Source organism: Bacillus rossius (genome assembly GCF_032445375.1).
Source record: "Bacillus rossius redtenbacheri isolate Brsri chromosome 9 unlocalized genomic scaffold, Brsri_v3 Brsri_v3_scf9_1, whole genome shotgun sequence".
In the NCBI taxonomy this organism is placed as follows: domain Eukaryota; kingdom Metazoa; phylum Arthropoda; class Insecta; order Phasmatodea; family Bacillidae; genus Bacillus; species Bacillus rossius.
The window spans coordinates 2,992,819-3,005,851 of NW_026962012.1; the positions used below are offsets into that span (position 1 = coordinate 2,992,819).

The window sequence follows — 13,033 nt, forward strand, 5'->3', positions numbered from 1 at the left end:
CCACCAGAGTCGTTGCACTTCATGGTACTGTCACCAGAGCCATTTCGCTAATGGGTTTCTTAAACAGTATCAGATTCCACGCATTCCACAAATATCAAGCCATTGCGTCTTTGTAATGGCACCCGGCTTGCAACGAAGAACCTGATGAACCAGGTCACCGAAGCAACAATTCTTAAATAACAGTACAAATTAGAAGACGTTTTGGTACCACGAATGTCAATGTTTCCGACCGACATGCCGTTATACTTTAAACGCTTGCAGTTTCCGGTGCGGCTTGCATTCGCAATGACCACACACAAATTAAAAGGGTAGTTATTGTATGTTTGCGGCGATAGCCTTGAAATCCATGCATGCATTGTATGTTGCCTGTTCCCAGGTCGGAAAACCATCAGCTTTGTTTGTTTACGCGCCAGACAACAAAACAAATGTGTATCGTAAATCACTTCAATTAAAGAAATGATGTCACACACAGCACATCATCAAATCAAAGCATTTCCTTGTTTTTGTTTGCTTCAAATTCTTATTTCAATTGTGACTCACATTTTAAAACAAAACTGCATGTTTCCAAGACTATCACATTCCAGGCACATCACACATTTCCAGCATTTCAGCGGTGTACTGCCGATTGAATTCATCTCGCATGTAAAATTTACAAATTGGCAAACTTCTGAATTTATTCCTCAAACTATATACCCATGGCCACAATCGTTAATAAATACAACGATTACTCAGAAATACGCCTGTTATATTTTTTTTAACTTTATTTAACCATTTGCAACATCTTTTTACAAATTAAAAAAATTATCTCAAACAAATTTATTGAAATTTGGACAGGACAACGTCTGTAATGTCAGCTAGTTTAAAATAAAAATCATTTGTTTCAAAAATCTTTAAATAATGAATTTCTAATAGATGAAATTATTTAATTGTGTATGCATAGTTAAATTGTTACTGTAAGCGATGGTATAATCTTAATTAAAATGAAATAGGTACGTGTTTCTTAATTTTTTTAATTGGCTACCTCATCAAATGGAAAGGAGGTATGTGAGATTTCATCACGGTAAAATATATCCTCAAACACACAAAAACATGTAAATTATAAAAAAAGGTACTTAAACTATATTAAACATTTTAAAAAGGCTTACGCCTAATCACTTTATAAAATATAATTATTTAACAGTTTTGTTGTGAACTAAATATTTAATATATCTGGCAATTTATTGTATTTTTTTCTTTCGAAAAAATTATTTGGAATTGCATACATTTTTTAAAAAAATGGATCAATATAAGCAATACCCTGAAATTGCGTGACAATGCCGCGGGTTATTAGCTAGGTCATAATAAAGTAGACCAATTTCGGGAATGAAATGCATTTCCCTATCCCAAAAACCTGTCGTACATTTGTGGATGATATCCTTGAAAACAACACAAACCAATTATAACCTAAACCATTATAATTTTAAAAATAAACACTGTGGTAGAAAAGGAAAGTTACTGAAAGATTTTTTTGGATAAATTATAGATATAGATTGTTTCCCAGAAGCAGTTACTCTACAGAATTATCAATTTTTTTCCCCGCAATATTTTATACAAACTTAATCATAAATGTTATCGTTTTGCATCGACTTTTATTGATCATAAAAATCAATGTTCACATTCATAAATAGTTTTTTGAACCAACAAACACTGCACAATATTTATTTCCACCTCTAGTACACAAAAACGTGATACAGTTTAAGCTAATTAGGCAGAAACTATAATAATTATAAAAAAGTTTATTTTAAGTGATAAATGTGTTTTAAATACATGAAATGAAGTTGACATTTGCATTGCAGATGCTGTGGGTAAAGTATTGCGGCATAGGTTATTAGCATGGAGTCTAGGGCAGCAGTTTTGTTGGAAGCTTTAAGCGGTAACCTTCCACTGTGGCATACGGGCTGGGCTTTAACACACAAAACTTCCACATCTACCAACAAGAGATTAAATATGAAGAGAGAAGGATAAAACACACACACACTTCCGTGGTAAATGCTTTTATTTTTTTTTATCTTGATTTAAACCGTTTCTAGGCCATAACAATTTTCTATTGTTAGGTTTCAAAATTTGGGTTCTTTACAAAAAAAAAAGGAATGCCTGAAGTGAATAAGTGACTCACTGCTACAAGTACAATCAGTTTCCCACTTGAAGTCGGTTTTTGTATTGAATTTATTTTTGGGAGCTATTAAACTGTAATAAAACTGCTAGTAGATAAAATAATTATTGCGTAAACACTTTTTAAACCAATATGGCATCTTTCAGTATCTATGTATCTCTATCCCTCAAGGGCCCCACCTATCTGGGCACACGCGGTACGCAGAGCTTCAGAAGAAAACACGCTGTTTGAAACCTGCTCAAGCTATCCGAGGGGCGTCTGTTTACGGAAATCATTTAAGAGCACACTGTGGGCAGATAGCCCAGGAAAAGAAGGTTTTATGTCGGGAAAAATTAGAGACAAGCTGATATTTTCGCAAATGTTAGGACCTAACTAGAGGTATATTTTCTCAAAAGTCCCCACCCCTCCCCTCTGTGCTTCCCCCCCCCTACACACCCTTAAACATCCGATTTGCAAGCATTTGGATTACCCTTCATATCTCCGTTGTTATTTATCGCAGTCAAATTTTCTATATAGGTATCGTTTTATTCCTTATATTATTATCTACAATAAAGTTATATATAGTTTTGTTCTAAGATTAGCAGTTAACTAGATATTAGCTGAGGAATGTCAATTTTTACAATTTTATGTTAAGTTTGTTAAGAATATTTAAGTTTAAAATTTTAATTTGGGACAATTTCACGAAACACTTAAGATAAAAAGTGTAGAATGATTCTTTAGCTTTCCAACGGTATTATTTTTTCAAATTTTGGATGACGATAACATGTGTATAACACTAGATTATGCGAGGAAGGCGCTGCATTTTGTTCTACCCTTAGTGCGTGCTGTAGTGGGTGGCCTCAGGAGGCTTAACAGGCTTACTATCAAGAGCGAGGGAGCTGGCATGTTGAGTCATAGAAATGTCCCTAACCACCCCCGACCATAAATTTCTTAATACATGTTTACTGCCTTGAGTAGCCCGTCTTCCAGAGACTAGTTCTTGGAGTGGTTTTGAAGTGTGCGGTAACGTTCTAGCGTGTATGAGCGTGATTTTCTAAAACTTCCGCTTACTCTACGTCACATAATAACGTGAAGTACTAGAAAGTACGGAGTTAATTTTTGACAACTGAAGAAATTTTGCAACAGCTTCTCGCAAATCTAAGAAGGTAAGAATGTTTTCAATAAAAAAAGCTAAGTATTATTGTAATAATAAAAAACCACTTCTTCCCGTGGGCTGTTGCTATTCAGTGGTTATAGTGCTGTTCTCCTACCAAGACGATTTGGGTTTGGTTCCCGGATAGGACCACTCCCCTTTTTTTTTTTTTTTTTTCATTTGTACCACTGCAGGGTCGACTGTCGATTTTTCCCCCCCTTCTTCGGAGCCTTGAGCTATCCCCCACCCTAGCACTCCGGCCCTGCTTCATTCGCATATTAGCATCGATTGTAGATGCTTCACGTCTTAAGATCCACCAGGACATCTTATAAAATATTTTTACACAGAAGACTATATGTCGGCTTTATTGCAGTTTTCTTACTTTTTAAATTTGTATCACGTAAATGTGATTTCTATTGCAACACAAATATCAAACACCGTTAGGCCTATTTATGTGTGTGTCAATACACTGTTTTTTAAGTTCACGAAATTAATAGATCATATAACTTAAATATTTTTACATATTTGTGTCAGATTTGTAGTAAAATCTTTTTAAAAATGTAATTATAAACTGATTCAATTCAACATCGTGACTATTTATCGTAATGTTTTTATGGTTCTTCATAATACCAAACTTACATTTTAAGTAAATAAGTATATTATTAAAATGCGCATTTGTCAGTCTATGGTAACTTTTTACTATTCGACAAATGCAAATCAACAACTTTCTAAGTGATGAGTAATTACGTCTTCGTATGTTTCAGGTTTGAATCTACCTACCATGTTATAACAAGAATTAATACTAACCAAAATTGAAATGGAACATTTAAGTTTACTGTGTATTCTATGCGGTAAAGATACGGAAGGAGATACTGTTGTTGTTACGAAAGGGTTGAAGACAATAAGAGAAGCAAGCATTCTACGAAAGGATGGGCTCCACAAGAATTTGAAAGGAAAATCAAGTGTTCGAGTACACAAATCGTGTAGGCAAAACTATACGAGACCATTACGTATTAAAGCTGCAACTATATCATCCCTAAGTCCTGCTGTATGTATTCCTTCAACATTATCGCCTGTTTTGCGAAGTGTAGGAAATAATTTTGACTACAAAAAAGATTGCATTTTTTGTGGGGAACAGGCAATTTTCGATTCTAAGATTGCTTTGTATCGTAGGAAAAAAGTTCGTATGGTAGCAACATTAGAAATTAAAGATAGTTTGTTGCAGAGATGTGAATATCGGAGCGATGAATGGGGAGATCAAGTGAAAGCACGCATTTTAAATGTAAGTGACCTTGGAGCCCCAGAAGCACGATACCATAAAAACTGTCATGACACTTTTTCAAAGACAAACTCAAGTGAAGGATTTGTAGGCAGACCGATGACGGATAAAGAATTTTTTTTAATGTTGTGCAGTTACATTGAACAAAGCGATGATTGCCAATATTCAATTCAAGAGTTGCAAGATATAATGGCATGCATTTCAGGAAAAAAAAAAGATACATATTCTGACAAACAACTGAGTATATCTTCTTCTAGAACACTTTAAAGAACGCATTATGGTATCTAATGTTTCAGGAAGAAAAAACATTGTGTGTTTGTCTGGTACTGTCCATAAAATTATTGAGACCTGGTACAAAGAAAGAGATAGGAAACTAGAAACGGAAAAACTTAGGATTGTACTGGCTGCAGCTGACAACATTAAAGAAGATATTCAAAAGAAGGCATATGATCATGAAACATATCCAGGTACCAATGACATTACATGTGGAGGAGAACATTTAATACCAAATACATTAGCAGCTTTCACACAAAGAGTTACGAAAAAGAAAAACTATTCAGAGTTTGAAATGGTAGACAGAAAATCTGTAGTCATAAACCATGCTATTTTATCAGCTGTAAGACCCAGATCATTTTTGTTACCACTTCACATTGGTTTAGCTCTGACACTACATCGTTTATATGGATCTAAGCATCTTATCAACATGCTATATTCTATGGGTATTTGTGCATCCTATTACGAAGCTTCCGTGTACATTAATGCTCTCATAAATTCAGGATCACTACATTTCAATGAAGATGCTTTCATACAGCATGATTTTGATAATGCTGATGTCAATGTTCGAACACTGGATGGCGTGAACACGTTTCATGCAATGGGCAGGGTCCAAACTATTACCCCAGATTCTAGTGTTGAAACTCAAGTAAAGGTTGCAAGGAAATCTTCTGGAACATTTAATCCAGAATGCATTAGGATACGATCTTACCCAAAGAAAAAAGCCCACAACGGACTTAGTAGCATTACTGTGAAAGAATACAACGAATTAAAAGCTGAGCTGAAAAATTCAGACTTCACAGTAGCAACCATGTTTCCTCTAAACTCTATTTGGCTTTCTGGAATGAATGTCCAACCAGGATGGAATGGTTTCATGAACCTCATTATCAGCAGAAGGGGAAAATGTGACTCAACATATGTCATGGCTCTTCCATTTATTAATTTAGATAAGTGTGTAAGAGAATCTGGAGGCGAGAGAAACGTACTTAAGCCAATTACCACATCTAAGCCTTTTGCACCAAACAATCTGTTTCACATAGTGTCATGTTCATGTAAATCTGCATGTGGGAACTATTGTGGATGTCGAAAGACAGGTTTACATTGCTCAGCTATGTGTGAACACTGCAATGGTCTTTCATGTAACAATGCAACAGCCATAGATGAAGATGAAGATGCGATTGATGATGTATATTTACGTATGTAGGCGTTGAGTCGAAAACGTTATGAATAGATCTGTTTGTAAAATACACTGAAGTACTTTTGCTGTAAGTAGAAATTGTCTATGCAAATTAAATAGCATGATGTGTAAATAATAGCAAAGTTTGTAAATGAAAAATGCACATAAAGAAGTGAATAATTCTGTAAATGTCCCAACAGCTTGAAGTGGGAGGGAGGGTGGGTGGGTGGTCCGTGATGCTGTGGATGATACTGATTGCTCTTTATCACATACTGTGAATAAGTAGTCATGTATTTTAGTTCACAGCTGCCGGTTGTTGCCAGTCCGGGACACGGCGGGTCCATAGGTGGTGGATAATTGAACGATCCTATGTGGGTTAGGGTTGAAGCCCCCCCGAACCAAAACTGGCAAAAATAATAAAAAAAATTAAAACAACTTTGTTTCTGTATTCTGAACTAAAATTGGATATATAGTTTATTTAGAATAATTAGGAATAATTACAAGTAACATTTAAGGCCAGCGGAGCGAGCTTGAATAGGGAGCGGCAGATTGCTTAAGTCCGGGTTGCGAGAGGTGAGTTCTTGGTTTACTTACGGCCCTCTACTTCATGTTATCGTCATCCAAAATATGAAAAAATAATACCGTTGGAAAGCTAAAGAATCATTCTACACTTTTTAGCTTAAGTGTTTCGTGAAATTGTCCCAAATTAAAATTTTAAACTTAAATATTCATAACTTAACATAAAATTGTAAAAATTGACATTCCTCAGCTAATATCTAGTTAACTGATAATATTAGAACAAAACTATATATAACTTTATTGTAGATAATAATATAAGGAATAAAACGATACCTATATAGAAAATTTGACTGCGATAAATAACGGAGATATGAAGGGTAATCCAAATGCTTGCAAATCGGATGTTTAAGGGTGTGTGGGGGGAAGCACAGAGGGGAGGGGTGGGGACTTTTGGGAAAATACGCCTCTTTTTGGGTCTTAACACCTGCCAAAAGTTCAGCTTGTCTCTAATTTTTTCCGACATTTCCTGGGTTAAGATGAGTAGTTCTGTTTCCGTATTTCGTTTCTAAGCTGTACTTTTAAAAGAGTGAAAATTGCTGAAACGCGTGTTTTCAGAATATTTTTTAGGCACAGGTTCTTAAAAAGCACTCAAAGGACTTGCAGCACACCTTAATCTTCACTTGTTCGGCATAAAATATTAAGGTAATGGCTTGGATCACACTGTTGTCCCGTGCACGACGAGAAGACCGCGCGTCAGTCCACAGTCTAGACACCGCGCTAGAAGCACCAGCGAGCGTCGCTGTTATCGTCCCGCCTCACTGACACCAATTCACCTCTAAGGGCGATATTCCAAGATATCCTTGTTGGGATAAAACTGTAACATAACTAGCAGACCGTATTCTAGAACGTGTCCAAACCCAATAAACCCTGTTAGGTAACGAAAAAGATACCATTTTAAAAAACTGTGCCCTGCACGAGGCTAGAAACTGATTTCAATGCATTCTAGCAGACGTTTGGCAACCATCGATATACACTTGCTACACGATTGCTAAGCGAATTAAACGGTGTAATTTTAATTTTCTCAAGTACTTTTAAAGTTGGTTTTATTTGTTTTTATGGCCACTGAAGTGAACAATATGTATTCCATAATAGTTTTGCTACCATAAAGTTTCATTTAGCGCACCAACACACTTGGTACGTCCCCCGATGATCACAAAAGTGACTATGTACGAGTTAATGCCAGACGCGGGTCCACCATCTGGACGAAATCAACGAGAGAAAAAAAGAGAAATCTGCGCATGCGCGGAATTCGAGCAACAGAACGACAACGGGTAGGACATTAAAATTCGTTCCCTAAAAAATAAGGGAATGGCCGTGTCCTATCGTGCACTAGGAATATGGTTAGGGTACAGGTGTAGCATATTCAACTTATTTTTTGTTTCTTGGAATATAGGCCTAGGTGGACATGGCCCCCACAAGGGCGGAGCTGGGTGGACCCCTGGGTCCAAGCCCGGGTCTGCAGGGGGCCCGGGCACAGCCATACGCATTTTTTTTTTTTTTTTTAATTTTGAAGACAAACTTCTTTGCTGAGGCGGCTACGATTTATGAGCGTTAAGATAATTCCGATCTCACGAGGGGAACAGTTGGGTACGTGGTGAGGGAACCGGTAGAGCAGGAGAGTGCGTCAGCGGCGACGCTACTCCACCGCATGCTCCCTGTGGTCATTGTTAAGTAAAATAATTTTATAAATAAAGTTTAGCTTCAACTATATAAATAGTTACCATAATACCTGTATTTTAAGGTTAGATTACATTCTAAAAAGAGTATGGACAAGAAATAACCACGCAGTTATAATGTAGCACGCGACTGTAAATCAGGGAGCCCGTGTCTGATCCTGGATCCAGGGCCCGTAATGGAATGTGGGGGCCATGAAGGTGGGTCCATTAACATGTCAGCGTGATTACTCGGAGCGAGTTTGGTGGGAACGAGTGCGCAGTAAACCCAGCCCAGTTGTAACAACCCTCCTGCTCAGACAGAGAAGCCTAAGATGTCCATCAAGCTATGTCCCTGCCCGAACACGCCCGAATATTCATCTTCGGCCAACCTCGGGATTTGTTTTATTTTTGCGCAGGAAAAATGAATTCAAATATTAAAAGTGGTCGGTTAGGTTAGCTACATTAAAACACTTTAAAACACTATGGACGGTTAGTTAGGTTAGTATAGCTCAGGGGCGTAGCCAGGGGGGGGGGTTAGGGGTTCAACCCCCCCCCCCTAGCACCAAATCTTTAATTAATTTCTTATTCAGCACTCAAACAAATTTCATATTAAAATTAATACCATTTTTACCATAACAATATTTAAATTTAAGTACCGAAAACTGCTAAAATAGCACTATTTTACACCTGAAAATCAACATTTTCCCGGGGGAGGACCCCCGGACCCCCCGCTTTAATACGGGGGGGGGGGGGGAGCCATGCTTCTTAACACCCCCATACACAAATCCTGGCTACGCCACTGGTATAGCTACATTAAAATAAACAGAGAAATATAAATATATATAAATAAACCCGAGGTTGGCCGAAGGTGAATATTCGGGCGTGTTCGGGCAGGAACAGAACTCTAAAGCTGGAATCACAATGCCACGATGGCCCCGACACGACAGGCCCGACAAGTTCAATAGCCAATGAAATACAAGCTCACCGTGACGTCAGCCCGACAAAATACGTACCCCGACGGCCCGCAAGGAATAGATTCTATTTCTAATTTTGTCGTGTCGGGCTCCCGACGGAAAAGAAAACGGCAACGGAAAGGAAACAGCCCAGAACTAAATTTCAAAAATATTTACCTACTTGGTAAATCTTTTTGCTGAAAAGTGAAATTTCGTTTTACGTGTGGTTGAATTGAAAAATTTGTAGCTTGCCTTAGTCTGCTTGTATAAACATAAACAGATATCATCGTGTTTATGGTTAAAGACGTTATTTTAGAATCGTGAAGATTGGATTTAAGAATGGACGAGTTCAGCGAAGAACTTCTAATTAGTAAAGTCCAAGCTCATGCTATTTAGTATGATATTGGTCTGAAGGACTACAGAAACCAGCCAAAAATAAAAAACAGGGGCTGAGATAGCAAATAGTTTTTCGGGAGAGGAAGTTGATGGTAAGTTAAATAAATAAATAAAAGAGCCTACTTTGTTTTTAGCGCATTCTATAATGCATTTTAATTGAAGTATTTAGCTTGGCACTATTTGCCGAAGGCCAAATTGAAAATCGTCGGGTTATTTTTGTCGTGGTATTGTGACCCTACGCTTTTAAATCTGTCGTGCTGAGATGCTGCACGACAGTTTGTCGGGCCTGTCGTGTCGGACCCGTCGGGGCATTGTGATTCCAGCATTAGGCTTCCCCCTCAGACACGTCGCGGCAGCTTGCGACACGCCCGGGCGGCGGCGTGACGCAGCGGGCAGCATCAGGCGACGTGACGACACACGTCCCACTGGGACGTCGCACATCCCGGCCGGGGGCGAAGAGCGGAACCGCGCACAGCGCCGTGCTGCGCCGCGCGAGTGAACTACAGCCAGCTGCATCTCCGGCGTGTGTCCGGCCACACCGAGCCGTGTCAGCTACGTTTCATACGTCGGGGCGATACTGGTGACGTCACCGTGTCTCCGGTTCTCCGCTATTTTTTCTCTCTTCTAAACATCGCTCAATTCGCGCAAGCGAAACTAATTAAAAAAAAAAAAAAAGTGTGTCACAGAACGACAGTACTTCTGATTTTTATACATTTTTGTTTCTCTCAGTATTGTGCTGCAAATAAGTCGTGTCAACTGAAAAGTTCATTGAAGTAGTAAGACGTTAAATATCCGTGTTTACGGAACTAAACGATTAAAGAATCTTATAGAAGACAGTATATGAGGTTCAATGCTCGAGATCGGATTTCAAATTGAGTTGCATTTATTCTGAAATACATATTTTTTTTTTTATATTTACAAACTAACTTTATTTTTTTACGTTCACATACTGCGAGAGCCAGCAGAATATCATAATCCTAGGAATCATCAGGAGGCTTCAGAATGTGTGTAATGTGCAATAGACGTATCCTCAGCCGCAAATCTCGCTACATCCAGTTTATCGGTGTCGGCATACAAGTGTAAGATGAACAAACATGGCATCGAACAACAATGCACTTACACCACTCACTTCCTGATAGTTACAATTTATTTCGTAAAACTCTGATGATGTCATCAAATCAACCTACCCTAATGCCTATAAGACAAAAAAAAATTAGTTGTCTGTAAAGTCGGTTTACGGACGATAGTTTAACGTGACGTCATAACAAAACATTAATGAAATGATTGCATACTTCTATGAATAAAATTGATTAATTTTTATTGAATTATCACTATTTTGTATGGATACAAAGAAGGAGTGAAATGAAATCTACAATTTAATTGATAAATTTACTTTTATTTGCACTCATTAATTCAAATATGTTTATTACTTTAACGAACAGATTATTTTAACTATAACTTTTATACATGTTTGCTATTTAACTTCTTCCAATCTGTGTTATTCTGTTAAGGATAGGACTATGATAGGAAAAGTAGGAAACGAATGGGAGTGTTTCCAAAGTTTAATGTGCCTCGAAAAAGTCAAATCGATGGTTGTTCCAATCGAGTGGAAGAGAGATAGATGCGGCGCAAGCGTACAATTAGCGCAACGGGACACAGCGTAACGGGACAACGTGCATAACGGGACAATATACGTAACGGGACACTTTTACGTGAGTGCAGCCGGGTTCATTGATTTATAGACGTCACGTCAAAAAGAAATACGAAGACAGAACCACTCATCCGCCCTCATCAGATATCTTGAGCGGTTTTTAAATCTCGTGGTTTGTTCTAAACACTGTATGTGTGTATGTGTGTATGTGTGTATGCGGGGCTCTTACAAAAGATAGCCACCTGGTCAGTGACACGAGTGTAGGGGGAGGGGGCGCTAAGGACGACACTTGCTCACTCATCACACGCCACTTCGCCTCTACGTGCCACTCATCGGACTGGCGCGTCGTGCAGTCTTCGCGTCGGAAAAGCACCTCTATGGGACTTCATGGGACACGTAACCACGGGAATACAGAATGGATGTGAGAGAATGACATAATATGCATTTTAGTTATATATTGTTTTTTTCTATTTAAAACCATTTTTAATGTGTTTTGTTAGTATTTAATGTTAATTTAATATTTTGAATTTGAAACAATATTTAATATGTTTAAGGTCAGTATTTCGTTATATTTTAATTTTTTTTTCGTATTTAATACATTATTTTTAAATGGTTTATGTTAGTACTTAACTCGAGTATTAGATTGGTATATGATTCATCAATAACTGCTGGAATTGGTAATACCTTAGTTTTTGATTTTAGGTTTGATTCCTAGATATAACTTATTTTAAATTGTTCATGGTTCATGGTTCAAAGAGAAGGCGTACACGCCTTCACTGCGCCAAACAAAAATCGAATAAATATATAAATAAAGCGGTTACCCTATAATTTTATGGTGGAATATATTAAAGGCGAAAGCTCACTGTACATCCCTATACCACTTAAAACTCTGTGTGTTGAATTTTCATACATAAAAAAATTGGTTGTCTGTAAAGTCGGTTTACGGACGATAGTTCAACGTGACGTCATAACAAAACATTGATGAAATGATTGCATACTTTATGAATAAAATTGAATCATTTTTATTTTAATAATAAAAGAATAAATACTTGAAATTATACTAGTAATCAGATTTTTAAAATGCAAGAATAATTAACCTTTATTGCCGAAATTGTTGTTGTAATAAGCAATGAAAACCACATTAACTTTTCACTTCACTTTATAAACAGTCGAGTGGAAGAGAGATAAATGCGGCGAAAGCGTACAATGATCGTAACGGGACACAGTGTAACGGAACAATGTGCGTAACGGGACACAGCGTAACGGAACAATGTTCGTAACGGGACACTTTTTCGTGCGTGCAGTCGGCGTTCATCGATTTATTAGACGTTGTCACGTCAAAAAGTCCGAGAAAACATCCATTTAGCATTTTTCCACTGTCCTAAGTACACGTTATGGAAGAAACCATAGAACGATACTTGTATAGACAAAAGCAATGGCTGTGCAGTTGCGGATATTGGTTCACGTGACCTATGAGGTCAGGTGCTGATGGCATAGTCGCGCTGAGCGGAGCCGGCGAACTTGACCTCCGAGGTCAGGTGCTGATGGCATAGTCGCGCTGAGCGGAGCCGGCGAACTTGACCTCCGAGGTCAGGTGCTGATGGCATAGTCGCGCTGAGCGGAGCCGGCGAACTTGACCTCCGAGGTCAGGTGCTGATGGCATAGTCGCGCTGAGCGGAGCCGGCGAACTTGACCTCCGAGGTCAGGTGCTGATGGCATAGTCGCGCTGAGCGGAGCCGGCGAACTTGACCTCCGAGGTCAGGTGCTGATGGCATAGTCGCGCTGA

The 13,033-nt window shown here is 38.2% G+C and overlaps 1 protein-coding gene across 1 annotated transcript in view; it reads right to left on the bottom strand.

Moving 5' to 3' along the window:
• The window catches only part of LOC134542688 (uncharacterized), a 110,917-nt gene that overhangs the window by 42,371 nt on the left and 55,513 nt on the right, over positions 1 to 13,033 (bottom strand). The window lies entirely within an intron of this gene.